Genomic DNA, 9,832 nt, shown 5'->3' on the forward strand with positions numbered 1-9,832 from the left:
TGCCCGAAGCCGAATACCTTATTCGGAATGGCACGGATAATGGCTTCAAAAACGGAATAACGGACAAGGAATAATTCTGCCTGAATATTCGGCTGAGGCTGGCACAGTCTGGTGTTTGCTAGATAACAGTTGAGCCAGGGGATCAGCGCAATATTATACACACAGACCTCTAAAGTATCTCAATAATGAGTGTGTGAAGTGAATGAATGTAAACTTTATGAATGAAAAGAGCGCATATCAAACATTGCATTGCTGTTGCCTCTCCGTGCATCTCTCAGAAATCAGAGCTTGGCAAGAGTAATATCAACTAATATAATACATCATACACATTCTATTATTTGTGTATATTTAAAAGGCAATAATTTAAACCTTAGGCTACGATATGATACACGAATGAATGGAATAAACACAGCGCACTCACCAATCAAACAGCCGCGTTGCGCATCTCAGTCTCTCAAAAACCAAACGAGCTCTCTCTTAATAGTAGGCTAATAATCATCTAAGATGAGACCCACATTTGTTTAGTGAAGTAAAAAAAAAACTCACTTTACAGAATTCTGCGTAATGAAAATGTGCGCCTTGAATTAATTCAGTCGTGTTCAAATGATCACTATACGTTTGTCATGACATCTCTCTGCTTGTATGATAAATTTATTTTTACAAATTAATAATTATTTTTGTTTAACACAGCATATTTGTTCAGAGATAAAAAAAGATAGTCATAACGGTCTTATCAAGTAACTGTATGAAGTTCCACCTGGTTTTATCCGAATACAGATAAGAATAATTTTGTGATTGTTACAGATACAAATACAGATGCAAATACTGGCTGTTACATGAAACTTAAAATATGTAATGTCATAATTATAAAGTTTTGACAATTTACGTATGTAATATAATTGTTGCATTAGGCTATGAATTACTTATATATTATGAATATAGCTTTTGCTGCTCAGAAATGTTCACGCAATCTTGCTGCACGTATCAGAAGTTCAGCGCTCCGACACTACATGTGCACCGCGCCCGAGCCCAACTGAACCGCGCTCTGGCCCACCTCTTCGAACCGAGCCAGGGCCGGCTAAACGAACCGTGCGAGCGATCACACTAGTCAAACGAACCCGGCTTTGGGGGTCAAACACGCTCGGGCACGGTTAAGATTGCCTAGTGTGAGTACTTATTCTCCCGCACACATGAGTCTCTACCCGCCCACACCCGCACTCGCCCATCAAGTGTTGTCCCGCGATAGTGCAGGTCTCTACTCGGAAGGTGCCTGTTATAATGTTATGATCGAGGCTCTGGACTCTGAGCATAACTTGTTTTTCTATAACAAACTATAAAATATTTTTTATAAAAACGTTATTGCCCTCGCAGTGACAAATAGCTTTGGTTTTATATTTAATTTGATTACATTAATGTTATAAGTTGAGATTTACAATAAATGTTTTAACTGCTACTATGTAAAAGGAATACTGCTATAAAAAAAGCGCCTCATTTGTTGTGTTTGCAAACCAAATGTTATTGCACTTTTGTTCACATAGCAGTAGTTTTAAATGAAAAAAGTGCACAATACATTACTTTTGAATTCATTATTGAAAATAATGTGATTAATCGCGATTAATTTTTTTTATCGTTGCCCAGCACTAATATATATATGGTCTAGTGATGTCCTTCAGGTAGGCCAGGACCAGTCTCTCAAGTGACTTCATGACCACAGATGTGAGAGCGACAGGTCTGTAGTCGTTAAGTCCAGTGATTTTGGGCTTTTTGGGGACCGGAATGATGGTGGAGCGTTTGAAGCAGCAGGGAACTTCACACAGCTCCAATGATCTGTTGAAGATCTGTGTGAAGATGGGGGCCAGTTGGTCAGCGCAGACTTTTAAACAGGCAGGTGAAACACCATCTGGGCCTGAAGCTTTTCTAGATTTCTGAAGCGCCTCATATATATACTATATATACTAATATATATATGCTATAATACTCCTCTCTAAGAAAGTAAAGTAAACATATGAGAATACGTAAAGTTTTCTCCTAATATGCACACATTTGGACTAAAAGCCCTGTGGAACGTTGTTTAGTGAAGCACTTTCATTAAGACTGTATACAGGAATATTTCTCAATTGATGTATCTAAAGTTCACATTTCATATTAAAGGTACAGTTTATGAAATTGACATCAATTGAGATTTTTTTGATTTAGCAATAACTCCTGCCACAAATTAAGACATTGCTGTCACTTAAATATTTTATAGTAAAACAGAGGTCAAAAATGGAAGCCTGAGACCTTTTTAATTATGTATTTGTCAAGTTAATTATGTAGTTTTACTTTTTAACTAGTAACTTTGAACTAATGTAAACAAAGAAAGCTTTGGGATGCCAACGTCCTCTTGCAGGTTAACAGGTTCCAGACCTCAAAATTAGTGCAGTTGAGGTGGTTCTGCAAAGCTCCTCCACGATGTAGTTGTTTGATAACACGCTTCCTTACAGTTGTGCCAAGGAAATGGTCGGTCAATATTTATAGACTTCACTTAGAGCACTCCAGCCAAGGGATCTATAGGGCCCTATTCTCAATGAAGCAAACCAAATGAAGTCAGTGAGGACAGTCGAGTTTTTCTCAACTGTTCTCTCTTTGTAGGTCAATTTTCTCGATCTTGGCTAAGTGCCAGTGGCTTGAATTTTGGAGGACTTGAGTGTCAATATACATATAATTAAGCTTTCCTTACTGTGGAAGTTTGTTGAGACTGACTTTATTGTCTTAATGTTTGGGTTATATATATATATATATATATATATATTATTATTATTTTTTTAATACTAATGAACTACATGACTGATTAACCTAGTCAACTACATGACTAATATCTAATTAATCGGAATTAAGTTTTGGCTGGGAAATGACCCCCCAAATGTAATGACACACCATGTATATATATATTAAATGAAATGATACTCTTAATATGAAACTAAAACCAAGTCACCAAGTCAAGCCAGCAAGTCACCGACTCATTCAGTCATTCATTCAACCGATTTGAACAAATTTAAAATAACGGGTTTCTACTGTAATATACTTTAAAATAATTATTTATAATTATATTTATTCCTGTGATGCAAAGCTGAAGTTTCATCAGCCATTACTCCAGTCTTCGGTGTCACATGATCCTTCAGAAATTATTCTAATATGCTGATTTATTATCAATGTTGGAAACAGTTGTGTTACATTTTTTTTTTTTTTTTTGAAACTGTGGTACTTTTTTCATGATTCTTTGATGAATAATTTTTTTTTTTTAAGTATTCGTTTAAAATATTTTTTTTTTTGTAAAAATATACACTTCAGTTCAAATGTTTGAGGCCAGTAAATTTCTTTCTTTATTTCATTTTTTAAAAGAAATTAATACTTTTATTCAGCAAGGATGTGATAAATTGAAAAATGGATAGTAAAGACAAATTGTCAGACAAAAATGTATGTTTTGAATAAATGCTATTCTTTTTAACTTTTACCTAAAAAAGGTTCCAACAAATATTAAGCAGCACAACTGTTTCCAACACTGATAATAAATCAAAAGGGTTTCTGAAGGATCATGTGACACTGAAGACTGGAATAATGGCAGATAAAAGCTGATGAAAAGCTTTGCATTAAAGAAATAAATAATTTTTTTAAGTAAATTAAAATATAGAGCAGTTATTTTAAATTGTAATAATATTTCACAAAATTACTGTTTATTCTGTATTCTTGATCAAATAAATGCAGCTGTAACAGTGAGGCTGAGGCAGCGTTAGAATCCATTTGCAGAAGTATTTTAGTAGCTTTAATGGAATAGGGTCTAACATATATGTTGTAAGTTTTGATGATTTGACAAGTTTATACAATTCTACCTGTCCTATAGCAGAGAATGAGTGGAATTGTTCCTCAGGGAATTTATAGTGCACTAATGCGATACTGTGGCTGACGGCTGCATGGTTAGAATTTTATTTCTAATAGTATCGATGTTGGAAGTAAAGAAGTTCATAAAGTCATTACTGCTGTGCTATTTGGAAATGTCTGCTTCTGTTGATGCTTTATTTTTTGTTAATTTAGCCACTGTATTGAGTAAATGCCTGGGGTTGTGTTTGTTTTCTTCTAAGAGAGATGAAAAGTAAGTAGATCTAGCAGGTTTTAGAGCTTTTCTGTAGGAAGAAGTACTTTACCACCATGCAATACGAAATACCTCTAATTTTGTTTTCTTCCAGCTGCGCTCCATTCTCTGGGCTGCTCTCTTTAAGGCATGAGCGTGCTCGTTATACCAAGGTGACGGATTGTTTTCCTTAATCTTCTTTAAGCGTAAAGGAGCAACCGTATTTAAAGTGCTAGAAAAGAGAGAGTCAATGGTCTCTGTTACACCATCAAGTTTTTCTGACCTATTGGATATGCTGAGAAATTGAGACAAATAGGGAAGATTATTTACAAAGCAGTCTTTTGTTGTAGAAGTGATGGTTCTACCATATTTGTAGTTGAATTTGCAGCTTTAGCTATATGGAGTATACACAAGACTAAATAATGATCTGAGATATCATCACTCTGCTGAAGAATTTCAATGTCATTAACATAAATTCCATGTGATAGTATTAAATCTAAAGTATTATTATGACAATGAGTAGGTCCTGACCTGACTTGGGCCCCAGTTAGTCAAGCACAAACTCTAAGACTATGAGTCATATTTCTAGAGTGAAGAGCAGCACCACTCCTGGAGGGTTGAAGACCATCTTTTTTGAACAGGTCAGGTCTGCCCCAAAAAACTTGTCCAATTGTCTATGAAACCTATGTTATTATGAGGGCACTACTTCCAGCCATTGAGTGACGCCAGTCTGCTATGTATCTCATCACCACGGTAAGCAGGGAGGGGACCAGAGCATATTACAGTGTCTGACATCATACTTGCAAGTTCACACACCTCTTTAATGTTATTTTTAGTGATCTCCGACTGGTGAAGTTAGGGTTAGTGCGTCATTAGTGCCGACGTGAATAACAATCTTACTGAATTTACGTTTAGCATTAGCCAGCACTTTTAAATTTGCCAAGATGTCAGACACCCTGGCTCCTGGTAAACATTGGACAATGGTGGCAGATGTCTCTATTTTCATGTTCCATACAATAGAATCACCAATAACTAGGGAATTTTCATCAGGTTTCTAAGTGGGCCACTGAGTGGCGAAAACCTGTTTAATGTTTTGATCGGAACGGAAAAGCGGTGTTTTGACCTGCGACTAGGCCGTCTCACAGTCACCCAGTTGCCCTGCTGCGGAGGCATTGTAACCGGAACCCAAATTTGCCAAGATGTCAGGTGCTCTAGCTCCTAGTAAACATTGGACTATGGTGACTGGCCAATTTAATAAGCCGATCTTGTTACATGCTCTAACGCATTAGTGCTGTAATAAAGTTATTTTTATTTTAAGTTATTTTTTTTTATTATGGCCACAAAAATGTAATTTCTTGTAGTTGATATGAAATTACACTGAATGTTTGCTGAAATTAGTTGATTAGTTGTTTGTTGACAGATTTGTTGATTGTAATACTAATTCTGCATTGTAATTTTAATTGTATTATTAATAGTAATTATTTATATACATTTCCCTTTTGAACTAATTTGCTACAGCATATACCTTCACTTTTTACGGCACTTCTGATGTCTAATGATATTATTTCACATTTGTTAAAATGAACATTATGACATTTAGCAGATGTTGGTTTTTGGTTACCTTCACTTCACTAAATGTCTAACTTAACTAATTGTCTGTTTGATGTCAATATGATTTGGCATGAGATGTTGGATTTTGGTTCCCTAAAAATCAGCGTGATCTCATGAGAATTCGTATGTATTTTATGTAAAATGTGGTTCTACAAAATGTACATTTACTTACATTTGCACAGACACTAAAATGTACAATACTGACATATGTATTCCACCAGAGAGGACTGCGACTGCAACACATCGTTATTTGGACTACTTTTGGTACTGCTTTTGATATTTCTGCAATACATAAATTATTGTTATTGCACTTGCCTGTCATCATTTTTCTTTATACTGTACATATTTTTAAGAAATAGTTATGGTTAGGTTAAGAGGGATTAACGACTATAAACATATATTTTTAATGCTATATTGTTACTAAAATGGTCATTTCCCTGCATATTTCGGTCTATTACATTTTATGTTTTTATATTCGCTATAAAACGGGTAGGTTTAGAGTTAGGGGTAGGTTAAGGGGTCTAAAAATCTGAATCGCTTATCGATAAAATTCAAAAAATGTACTGATACAAATATCTTAATGATATAAAAGATTGGTAAATATTTTACGTTTTTTAGCTAAAAATACGTAGCAATTTTTTTCTTTTTAAATGTTGTAATTCGTCCAAATTGTATGTTTCAGCATCGATAAAAATGTACATGAACATTGGGACCAGGCTGTCAAAATACAAAATAAAACCAACAAAATATTTTTTGTCAGAATTCTATGACAAACTGACATTGCCATTAAACATTGTCCTGGCATTTGAACTGTGAATGTTCCAACCTATATTCAACCAGATATCAACATCTCATGACTTTGGTTATCCTGCTGTGGTATAAGACAGAAGCCACATAACTACAACAAACAATGAACAATTGTGTTTTTATTCTCTAACATTAACAAAGGTTAATACATTCTGTAAAAATATATGGCTCATTGTTGGTCTGTGTTAGCTAATGCAATAACTAATGTTAACAAATGATTCCTTATTGTAGTTAGTGTTGCCAAACAGTGCATTGTGAACTATAATAATCATGGAAATCATGTGTAGGCATGGTTAGAGGATATGCGGGCATAATCTGAAGAGTGAAGATGTCTATATGTGCATGAAAGACTTGAAGTAGAGAGAGATAGATAGAGAAAGTAACAAAAGGAGAACAGTACAGGCATCAGTCTCTCTCATCAATATGGCTGCCAGGTACTCAGGTGGTACAGCATTTGGCCCTGGCCCGGGCTCATCAATGTGAAGGGCGATCTCATCCTTTTTACATCTCTCCTCTCTCCTGCTTGATTAATTGGGTTACAAAAATGCCAGTGGAATGCATAATGCAAGACCCCCACCACCAACACACACAGTCTTTTCTAAATAGCCTTGTTTTTTCGTTGAGTCTCTCACTCTCCTCCCTCCCTCCCTGTCTCTTGCATCCTCAGGATGTGTACCTCCAGCTTATTTGCATATACTTGATATTCATGACAGGCACGGTAACAGAAAAAAAGACAAAATATGAAAAACTATTTAACAATAATAATGGTGCTGATGATAAAATTAATTATGCCCTCGGATAGTGAGGTGGATGGATGATGAGGAGACAGTGAGACAAGGGTTTAATTTAATTCTGCCACCTCATCAGTGTTGTGAGGTGCCATGGAAAGATCTCAATGTGAAACAAAAGACATTGATGCACAATATATAATATCACACCATATAGGCTTGATGAAATTTCTTAGTATTTATATTCACGCTCATATATTAATTTGAACTAGTTTTTCTTTAGAACTGAAATTTAAAATGATTCATATGTCTGTATTCGGAGTATCAGAGTTTTCTTTCCATTGCGCAGTTACATTGATGTATTTATTTTTTTATTTAGAAGTGTAGTGAACAGGGGCCCGTTCTTCATACGTCGCTTATTACATCCGAGATCAAATGACACATCCAAGATGATATCATCGCGCTAATCAGGATCTGGCAAATTCAGTTCTTCGAACGCACCTGTTGTTGATGATTAGTATGGCTGGATTGAGTTATCTGAGATAATTGCACGTTCATGGGTTGGTTTAAAAGAGCAGATGTATCGATACTCGAAACCACGATCAGCAATGCAGCGATTGGCTGGCGGCAAGACAGCAATGTAATGACATCATATAATCAAAAAAGACACCTGACGAAAAACTTGACAAATTTCTGGACTTTTATAAGGAAACAGCCAAGCGAACAAAACTACATAAATGTTATAATAGATAAATGAAATGTGCTTTTATTTTATTAGATTTTTTTACATGATTCCCAATTAGCCTATTTGTATTCACGATTTCTAATTTTTGTACAGGCTTTACATTTTTATTTCAATGTAGCAATAACGGGCTCCAGAAGAGTCAAGCTTAAAGGATAGTTCACCGAAAAATAAAAATTTTATGTTTATCTTCTTACCCCCAGGGCATCCAAGATGTAGGTGACTTTGTTTCTTCAGTAGAACACAAACGAAGATTTTTAACTCAAACCGTTGCAGTCTGTCAGTCAAATAATTGCAGTCAATGGGCACCACGGCTTTGAGAGTAAAAAAAACATATACAGATAAAACCAAATTAAACCCTGTGGCTCGTGACGATACATTGAGGTCTTAAGACACGAAACGATCGGTCTGTGCAAGAAACTGAACAATATTTATATAATTTTTTACCTCTGATCCACCGCAATGTCCAACTGTCCTGAGTGAGTTCACAACATCCAATGAGTGACGTATACGTGCGACAGATCGCTTCCGCTCATGCGTCTACTATGCCAGAGCACGTACACGCGTCGGATGTTGTGAACGCGCTCAGGCCAGTTGGACATTGCGGTGGATCAGAGGTAAAAAATTATATGAATACTGTTCAGTTTCTTGCACAGACTGTGCTTACTGGTGAAAGTGCAAAACCTGAAATGCAAAAGTAAATTTCTCAAATGACAGCAATCATTACGATTATAATTTTGAGCAAACTATTTTTTATCAGTTTAACCATTATACAGAATGACGAAAATGTGACTAAGATTTAATTGATTAAAAGTTGACTAAAATGCTCATACATTTCATTGACTTAAACTTGACTAAACAAAAACAGGACAAGGTTGTCTAAATATGATAACTAAAATGTACATTTGAGTAAGACTAAGACTAAATAAAAAATGGCTGCCAAAATTAATACTCTACGGTTAATTAATAATCTTATTGCTAAAATGTCAAGTTTTCATTGACTAAAACTAGACAAATACTTCAGGTTTTCTTTCACTTAAACTAGACTAAAATGTTGAGACTTAGTTGACTAAAACTAAATAGGATAAGGTTGACTAAATATGATAAAAACTAACAAAGACATTTTAACACGGGACTAAGACTAAAATGAAAATAGCTGACAAAATTAACATTAGTTTAGACACTATTAGAGAAATGTATAAAAAGAAAATCACGACATATGTTGGATGTGAGCCTTATGTTATGAACAGGAGTGAATTTTCAACTAAACTGAAATACTTGCCTGTCATCGAGGTGGTGGATATAGGCTAAGCAACTAACCCTGATAGCAAACAAGCTATTTCGAAAGTGAATCCCGCAGAAATATGAGGGATGCAGGATATGTCACTCCTGAAACTTTGCTGCATGTACAGGGTATGTGGCCGTCCTGTTAGCAACACATAAATCAAAACTTTTATTCAAATTCTAAATGAATTTCTCCTCTGTCCCCCTCCACCACCACCCACCACCACTTCAATAACAGCTGATGATTTTGCCACATTCTTCACAGACAAAACTAGCCCCACACACACAGGTTCTCCAACCAACCACATCCACTACTAAAACTCCCATCTTCTCCTTCTGTCCCCTCACTGGGGCAGAAGTATCAAAACTTCTCTCCAGCCATCCTACAACATGCTCTCTAGATCCAATCCCCTCACACCTTCTCCAAGCAATCTCTCCTACACTCTTACCAGCACTCACACACATCACCAACACATCTCTCCTCACAGGCACCTTCCCCACTGCATTCAAGCAGGCTCGGGTAACCCCACTGCTCAAAAAACCTACATTAAA

At 35.8% G+C, this 9,832-nt stretch overlaps 1 long non-coding RNA gene across 1 annotated transcript; it reads left to right on the top strand.

Moving 5' to 3' along the window:
- The first annotated feature begins 572 nt into the window (after positions 1-572).
- LOC107747905 (uncharacterized) lies at positions 573-9,378 on the top strand. Its single transcript, XR_001640848.1, has 3 exons — positions 573-640; positions 4,629-4,631; positions 9,366-9,378. It is a non-coding gene; the product is annotated as an uncharacterized LOC107747905 (long non-coding RNA).
- Positions 9,379-9,832: the final 454 nt, after the last annotated feature.

The sequence above is a fragment of the Sinocyclocheilus rhinocerous genome, unplaced genomic scaffold (assembly GCF_001515625.1).
Source record: "Sinocyclocheilus rhinocerous isolate Xijiao unplaced genomic scaffold, SAMN03320098_v1.1 scaffold1612, whole genome shotgun sequence".
In the NCBI taxonomy this organism is placed as follows: Eukaryota; Metazoa; Chordata; class Actinopteri; order Cypriniformes; family Cyprinidae; genus Sinocyclocheilus; species Sinocyclocheilus rhinocerous.